This window comes from Nerophis lumbriciformis, linkage group LG20, assembly GCF_033978685.3.
Source record: "Nerophis lumbriciformis linkage group LG20, RoL_Nlum_v2.1, whole genome shotgun sequence".
NCBI classification, from domain to species: Eukaryota; Metazoa; Chordata; class Actinopteri; order Syngnathiformes; family Syngnathidae; genus Nerophis; species Nerophis lumbriciformis.
The window spans coordinates 6,422,501-6,432,231 of NC_084567.2; positions in this window are offsets into that span (position 1 = coordinate 6,422,501).

The window sequence follows — 9,731 nt, forward strand, 5'->3', positions numbered from 1 at the left end:
TGAACTGCAGAAGCCGCACATATGTGACTGGGCCAGCACACGTTGGACTGGATGAAAAGTGGATGTGACGATTTTCGGGAGGGGCACTTAAATCTGGGACTCTCCCGGGAGGGTTGGCAGGTATGAGAATTAGCGGTGAATGCGGTATTACCGCGGCACCGCCGCTGAATATAATCGGCGGGCCAGCTCTAGTGTTAATTTGATATCGCCTCAAGGGCATACTTGCCAACCTTGAGACCTCTGATTTCGGGAGGTGGGGGGAGGGGGGTGGGGGTGGGCGTGGTCGGGTGGGCGTGGCTAAAAGGGGAGGAGTATATTTACAGCTAGAATTCACCAAGTCAAGTATTTCATAGATTTTATATATATATATATATAAAAGAAAGAATTGACGTTCAGTGAATTCTAGCTCTATATATATATATATATATATATGTATTTTATTATATATATATATTTATTTTATTATATATATATATATATATAATAAAATAAATATATGTATATATAATAAATACTTGAATTTCAGTGTTCATTTATTTACACATATACACACACATAACACTCATCTACTCATTGTTGAGTTAAGGGTTGAATTGTTCATCCTTGTTCTATTGTCTGTCACTATTTTTCGAACCATGCTGAACACCTCTGATGATGCATTCTGTGTGGCACGCACAAAAGTGCTTTCATCATATGCACTAGATGGCAGTATTGTCCTGTTTAAGAGTGTCACAACATTGCTGTTTACGGCAGACGAACTGCTTTACGGTATACAAAAACGTGACTGCTGTTGTTGTGTGTTGTTACCGCGCTGGGAGGACGTTAATGAAACTGCCTAACAATAAACCCACATAAGAAACCAAGAACTCGCCCTCCATCATTCTACAGTTATAACGTTATTGGGCAGGTATGCTGTTTTGTTGTGGGTTAGCCTGATTTTTGGGAGAAAATTTGTCCCGGGAGGTTTTCGGGAGAGGCGCTGAATTTCGGGAGTCTCCTGGAAAATCCGGGAGGGTTGGCAAGTATGCTCAAGGGCCAAGTGAAATTACACGGCAGGCCAAATTTGGCCCGCGGGCCAGAGTTTGACACCCATGTCTTAGATGAAAAGTTGACATGGAAAGCTCATATATTGCATGTGAAAAATAAGCTATCTAAAAGCTTATTTATTTTGAACAAGGTTAAATACAGTTTCCCGTATAATACAATGAGAATGTTATATTGCTCAATTATTCTACCTTATTTCAATTATTGTGCAGAAATATGAGGAAATACATATCAGAGCAACATAATGCCTTTATTTCTTTCACAAAAAAGAGCAATTCGTATCATTTTTACAGTAGCATACAGAGACCACACAAATCCACTCTTCATTAGGTCAGGATTATTAAAACTAAAAGACATTGTAGAATTGCATACTCTATTAGTGATGTTCAAAGCTAGAAATAAAGTTCTTCCGAAGGACTTACAAAAGTTATTTGTGTTCACGTCGGAAGATGAGAACCACAGAAGGCTGTATAACTTTAAACATCCAAGAGTGCCAACAAATTTGAAGCAAATGTGCTTGTCTGTTGCTGGCGTGAAAGCATGGAATTCTCTAGACAAAGACTTAAAAAGTTGCAAGAATATCTTTGAGTTTAAAAAGTTACAAAAGTAGACAACTGGAATTATATCAAACTGATTTTTGATTTTGATTGGACGTGTCATTTTGAAAATGCTTAAACGGAAATTAAAAGTATGTTGGAGTTGTGGTGTTGGTGGAGGGAACAGTGATAAAGTCATCTAAAATAATTTGTGTCAAAAAGGGGGCAGATAAATATAAGAATAGTATTCTTCCATCTGCTCCTTTCTGATCATGGAAATGTATAAGAAACAAAAAAACAATGAAAGTGTCAACTGTATATGGTTTGTATATATGCATGTTCATGAAAGGAATAAAAATAAATGATGATGATGAACATAGTTTCTTTATTCATCCTTTACATCTCCATTGAAAATATAATCTTTACAAAATGAATCACTCATTTCACTCTGTCATTGCACTGAATGACTCACGCAAGCACAACTGGATAGTCCAGTGTTTGAAACAGAACTGTAATCTATTTGTGGTGGTGAGTGTTAAGCTCCACTCTTCTACTCCAAAATGACCCACGGACAACTCATGATTTCCAATTGATCAATTTTTTATTTTCCAACTTGAAGCATTGTTGGTTTCATTTTAGTTGATCTTCAATTAATCATCAGGTTGCAAAACCTTCAAAACACAGAAACAGAGACGCTAACAATGTAACTACACAGGTATTTTCAAACAATGTTTTACAAATGCTTTTAAACCTCTGAATAATGTTTTAAACTTTCTACTTTGAAATAATGACTTTAACAAACACAATGCTCTTCAAAATGAATGCAGACATTTTAAATTAAATGCATGTAAATGAAATACCAAATTAACTAACTATTTAAAATAATTAAATGATTAACTTAAATCAATTGAATGGAACAAGCAGGTTAAATGAACTTGACTAAATCCATTCAACAATTAGAGGAATTAAAGGGAATAAAGAAACTACAAGAACGGCTACGGGCTTGTAGACCGTCTCTTTTCTCGAAGTCTGTTCAACTTTTAACATTCTAAAATTCAGGCTTAACTTTTAGCAAGAGTTAAACAAACATTAATTTATCCTTTAACTCATACTTGCCAACCTTGAGACCTCCGATTTCGGGAGGTGGGGGGTGGGGGGCGTGGTCGGGGTGGGGCAGGGGCGTGGTTGGGGGGCGTGGCTAAGAGGAGAGGAGTATATTTACAGCTAGAATTCACCAAGTCAAGTATTTGATATATATATATATATATATATATATATATATATATATATATATATATATATATATATATATAATAAAATAAATATATATATAGCTAGAATTCACTGAAAGTGAAGTATTTCATATATATATATATATATATATATATATATATATATATATATATATATATATATATATATGTATATATACATATATATATATATATATATATATATGTATATATATGTATATATACATATATATATATATATATATATATATGTATATATACATATATATATATATATATATATATATATATATATATATATATATAAAAATGATAAATGGGTTGTACTTGTATAGCGCTTTTCTACCTTCAAGGTACTCAAAGCGCTTTGACACTACTTCCACATTTACCCATTCACACACACATTCACACACTGATGGCGGGATCTGCATCAAGCCTCGGGTTGCGCACGGCCACTCTCCCACTGCGCCACGCCGTCCCTAATATTTATATATATATATATATATATATATATATATATATATATATATATATATATATATATATATATATATATATATATATATATATATATATATATATGTGCGCAACCCGAGGGTCCCTGGTTCAATCCCCACCTAGTACCAACCTCGTCATGTCCGTTGCGTCCTGAGCAAGACACTTCACCCTTGCTCCTGATGGCTGCTGGTTAGCGCCTTGCATGGCAGCTCCCGCCATCATCATATACATATATATATATATATACACATATATATATATATATATATATATATATATATATATATATATATATATATATATATATATATATATATATATATATATATATATATCAAGAGGGACAGAGACAGTGCATGTGGATCACATGTTACCATGGCGAGAAAACATGGAGAGACTGCCAGCTATCTAGTCTCCACCAGTTGCAGAAAATGTGCCATCAGTACAACTGGACAGTGCTGTTTCAGTTCCATCACCAGGACCATCAGTGAGTCAGACACAAACTAGTGTCATCATTGAACCAGATTCAAGGGCTGCTGAGTTGCCATCATCAGAACCCAGATCACCCACAACAAAAACCCCACCAGTGATCCGCAGGTACCCAGAAAGGTTTCGAGTACCACCAAAAAAACTGAATCTCTGAAGACAGTATAAAAATCTGTGTTAAAGATGTACAAATACTGTTTGTATAATAAGCATGTTATTGTTTACAAATGAGGGTTAAGAGTTCAAAAAAAAAAGAAAAAGAATGTGGCTTAAGTACAGTTTTTTAATTGAGCTGCTGCATTTTTTGGTTGGGTTGTTTATTTCTTTTAAGTACTTCTACATTTCTAAAAGGGGAGTAATGTAATAGAGTGATCTATGTTTGTCTGTTGCCATCTCCTGGTGAATGTTGGCTATAGCGTACTGGGGTTACTTTTTGGTTGGCCAACGATTTACGTGGTGTTGCGCACCTGACGTCAAGTGTGTGAGTCTGTTCTGAAGTCTACAGTAAAGAGACGTACTTCATCCCCTCGCCTGGTTATTGCCTCCAACTCAATATATTACAACAACATTGCTCCATGCAGACCCTCCAGGTCCGCATGGATCTGGAGGGGGCGTGGCCTCCAGGTCCGCCTGAATTTCGGGAGATTTTCGGGAGAAAATCTGTCCCGGGAGGTTTTCGGGAGAGGCGCTGAATTTCGGGAGTCTCCCGGAAAATCCGGGATGGTTGGCAAGTATGCTTTAACTTTGCATTAATCTTTTGTACTTTTACCTTTAGACCATTTTAACTTGAACCATTTGCCATTTTAACTTAAGCTTAACCCATTTACGTGTGCTTTAAACCAGTGCTTTTCAACCACTGTGTGCCGTGAGATACAGTCTGGTGTGCCGTGGGAGATTATGTAATTTCACCTAATTGGGTCCGATAATGGCTTTTTTTGCCGATATCCGATATTCCGATATTGTCCAACTCTTAATTACTGATACCAATATCAACCCATACCGATATATAGAGTTGTGGGACTAACACATTATTATGCCTAATTTTGTTGTGATGCCCCGCTGGATGCATTAAACAATGTAACAAGGTTTTCCAAAATAAATCAACTCAAGTTATGGGAAAAAAAAATGCCAACATGGCACTGCCATATTTATTATTGAAGTCACAAAGTGCATAATTTTTTTTAACATGCCTCATAACAGCAGTTTGGAATTTGGGACATGCTCTCTCTGAGAGAGAATTAGGAGGTTGGGATGGGCGGGGTTAGTGGTGCAAGGGGTTCTGGGTATTTGTTCTGTTGTGTTTATGTTGCGTTACGGTGCGGATGTTCTCCCGAAATGTGTTTGTCATTCTTGTCTGGTGTGGGTTCACAGTGTGGCGCATATTTGTAACAGTGTTAAAGTTGTTTATACGGCCGCCCTCAGTGTGACCTGTATGGCTGTTGACCAAGTATGCTTTGCATTCACTTGTGAGTGTGTCAAAAGCCGTAGATATGTGACTGGGCCGGCACGCAAAGGCAATGCCTTCAAATGTATTGGCGATCTGTATTTCTTCCTACGTCTGTGTACACAGCGGCGTTTTAAAAAGTCATACATTTTACTTTTTGAAACCGATACCGATAATTTTGAAACTGATACCGATAATTTCTGATATTACACTTTAAAGCATTTATCGGCCTGCCGACATCCCTAGCTAAAAATATTTTTGGCACCCAAGTAATTGTAATCCGTAAATAATGTGCCATTGTTGAGTGTCTGTACTGTCTAGAGCTCGGCAGAGTAACCATGTTATACTCTTCCATATCAGTAGGTGGCAGCATGCAGACGGCAGCGTGTAGGTAAAAAGGTATCTAATGCTTAAACCAAAAGGCGAGTGCCCCTAAGACAAGGCATTAAAGCTTAGGCATGGCTATGCAAAACAAAACTAAAACTGAACTGGCTGCAAAGTAAACAAAACACAAAAATGCTGGACGACAGCAAAGACTTACAGTGAGTGGCGCACTCCACAAAGTACATCCGTACATGACATGACAATCGACAGTGTCCCCACAAAGAAGAACAGCGTCTGCACAACTTATACAGTCTTGATTGCGAAAACAAAGCAGGTGTGGAGAATATCGCTCAAGGAAAAAATACCAACAAAACAGGAAAAACCACCAAAATAGGAGGGCAAGACAAGAAGTAAAACACTACACACAGGAAAACAGCAAAACACCCAAAATAATTAAAGGTGTGATGTGACAGGTGGTGACAGTACACCTACTTTGAGACAAGAGCTTTAGTGATGCATGCTTGGTTATGGTTTAAATTGATATCCAACAATTGTGACAACAACTTTTTATTATCAATATCGGCTACTGAGTTTCGTTTTTTTATGATTTCTGCTTCTGGTGTGCCTCAGAATTTTTTCAATGAAAAAAATGTGCCTTGGCTCAAAAAAGGTTGACAAACACTGCTTTAAAGGGGAACATTATCACCAGACCTATGTAAGCGTCAATATATACCTTGATGTTGCAGAACAAAGACCATATATTTTTTTAACCGATTTCCGAACTCTAAATGGGTGAATTTTGGCGAATTAAACGCCTTTCTAATATTCGCTCTCGGAGCGATGACGTCACAACGTGGCGTCACATCGGGAAGCAATCCGCCATTTTCTCAAACACCGAGTCAAATCAGCTCTGTTATTTTCCGTTTTTTCGACTGTTTTCCGTACCTTGGAGACATCATGCCTCGTCGGTGTGTTGTCGGAGGGTGTAACAACACGAACAGGGACGGATTCAAGTTGCACCAGTGGCCCAAAGATGCCAAAGTGGCAAGAAATTAGACGTTTGTTCCGCACACTTTACCGATGAAAGCTATGCTACGACAGAGATGGCAAGAATGTGTGGATATCCTGCGATACTCAAAGCAGATGCATTTCCAACGATAAAGTCAAAGAAATCTGCCGCCAGACCCCCATTGAATCTGCCGGAGTGTGTGAGCAATTCAGGGACAAAGGACCTCGGTAGCACGGCAAGCAATGGCCGCAGTTTGTTCCCGCAGACGAGCGAGCTAAACCCCCTATCGACCCTAGCTTCCCTGGCCTGCTGACATCAACTCCAAAACTGGACAGATCAGCTTTCAGGAAAAGAGAGCGGAAGAGGGTATGTCTACAGAATATATTAATTGATGAAAATTGGGCTGTCTGCACTCTCAAAGTGCATGTTGTTGCCAAATGTATTTCATATGCTGTAAACCTAGTTCATAGTAGTTAGTTTCCTTTAATGCCAAACAAACACATACCAATCGTTGGTTAGAAGGCGATCGCCGAATTCGTCCTCGTTTTCTCCCGTGTCGCTGGCTGTCGTGTCGTTTTCGTCGGTTTCACTTGTATACGGTTCAAACCGATATGGCTCAATAGCTTCAGTTTCTTCTTCAATTTCGTTTTCGCTACCTGCCTTCACACTACAACCATCCGTTTCAATACATTCGTAATCTGTTGAATCGCTTAAGCCGCTGAAATCCGAGTCTGAATCCGAGCTAATGTCGCTATAGCTTGCTGTTCTATCCGCCATATTTGTTTGTGTTGGCTTCACTATGTGACGTCACAGGAAAATGGAACGGGTGGTTAAAATCAGGCACTTTGAAGCTTTTTTTAGGGATATTGCGTGATGGGTAAAATTTTGAAAAAAACTTCGAAAAATATAATAAGCCACTGGGAACTGATTTTTAATGGTTTTAACAATTCTGAAATTGTGATAATGTTCCCCTTTAAACAACTTGCTTTTCACTGATCAAACTCAAACACATTATGCAATCAATGCTCAAAGTGAAATGCAGTAATGAGGTGGTTCAACTTGAACCCAGCAGTTCAAATAAACAAATGAAGATAGTTGAGTAAGCAAATTAAGACGCTTGCAGGTACAAGTTAAGCATATCAAAGTGAGCATTTCGATCGTCATCAAATGAAGAAGCATATTCACCGACCATTGGCGTGTTTGGAAAAACTTGTAGAGTAGATCTTGTGGTTGTGGCTGCTTGCTGTTCTTCCTTGCATGCAGCTTGGTTGGTGAATGAGTCTGACCGAACCTCCATTCCTTTTCAGGTGCCTTCAATCAGTAATTTGGCGGCCATTTTCCCTCGGCATTCTGGGAATTGTAGTTTCAATGGTTTTGACCATGTAGTGTTCCACCATGTAGGGCATGGATTGACACTTGACTGACACTTCTGAGTTTTTAACTCCACAGCGAGGGTGTATGACGCTAAATTAGGGCCTAAATGTTTGTACTTTAAAGGGGAACATTATCACCAGACCTATGTAAGCGTCAATATATACCTTGATGTTGCAGAAAAAAGACCATATATTTTTTTAACCGATTTCCGAACTCTAAATGGGTGAATTTTGGCGAATTAAACGCCTTTCTATTAGTCGCTCTCGGAGCGATGACGTCACAACGTGGCGTCACATCGGGAAGCAATCCGCCATTTTCTCAAACACCGAGTCAAATCAGCTCTGTTATTTTCCGTTTTCCGTACCTTGGAGACGTCATGCCTCGTCGGTGTGTTGTCGGAGGGTGTAACAACACGAACAGGGACGGATTCAAGTTGCACCAGTGGCCCAAAGATGCGAAAGTGGCAAGACATTGGACGTTTGTTCCGCACACTTTACCGACGAAAGCTATGCTACGACAGAGATGGCAAGAATGTGTGGATATCCTGCGACACTCAAAGCAGATGCATTTCCAACGATAAAGTCAAAGAAGCTTTTTTTAGGGATATTGCGTGATGGGTAAAATTTTGAAAAAAACTTTGAAAAATAAAATAAGCCACTGGGAACTGATTTTTAATGGTTTTAACCATTCTGAAATTGTGATAATGTTCCCCTTTAAGTACATAACTCCACGTGTGTTCATTCATAGTTTTGATGCCTTCAGTGACAATCTAAAATGTAAATAGTCATGAAAATAAAGAAAATGCATTGAACGAGAAGGTGCGTCCAAACTTTTGGCCTTTACTGTATATAAGTTTTTGGTAGGGAATACACCTGGAAGGTGTAGTTTCAGGCAGATCAATTCATGTTGTTGGTGTTGAAAGTCAGACATTCTGAAGGCGGTAAAAGCACCACTGAAGAAGGCTACAATTCCTCCCCAGCTAGAGTCATCTGAAGAAGTAGCAAAACACTACAAGCATCATCATTTTACTGTGCATGAAAAGTTTCAGATACACAGAAGACATGGGGTCACGAGGAGATAATATTATGCCCCAGATAATCCCACTTTGTCCGAATACCTTGGATATTTGTGAAAGAAGCAGCAAATTTATTTCCAAGAGGTCCTGGGTTTTAGTGGATGTCGCCACATATGAGCAACATAACACAAATTAAACAGCTGCTTGGTTATTCTACCTTGTGTGTTCCTGTATGTTTTAGTGCAATCATCATTTAGATGGAACCTCTTACAGCACACTGAACAACTACATAGTTTTTCTCCTGTGTGTCTTCTCAGGTGTTTGTTCAAAATGCTTTTTATAGAAAAACTTTTGCCACAAACTGAGCAGTTATATGGTTAAAACTCTACTATGCAAAGCGAAAGCCATTTATCAACAACACCCAGAAACGCCGCCAAGCTCATCTAAGATGGACTGATGCAAAGTGGAAAAGTGTTCTGTGGTCTGACGAGTCCACATTTCAAATTGTTTTTGCCAACTGTGGACGTCGTGTCCTCCGGACCAAAGAGGAAAAAAAACATCCGGATTGTTATAGGCGCAAAGTTGAAAAGCCAGCATGTGTGATGGTATGGGGGTGTATTAGTGCCCAAGGCATGGGTAACTTACACATCTGTGAAGGCACCATTAATGCTGAAAGGTACATACAGGTTTTGGAGCAACATATGTTGCCATCCAAGCAATGTTACCATGGACGCCCCTGCTTATTTCA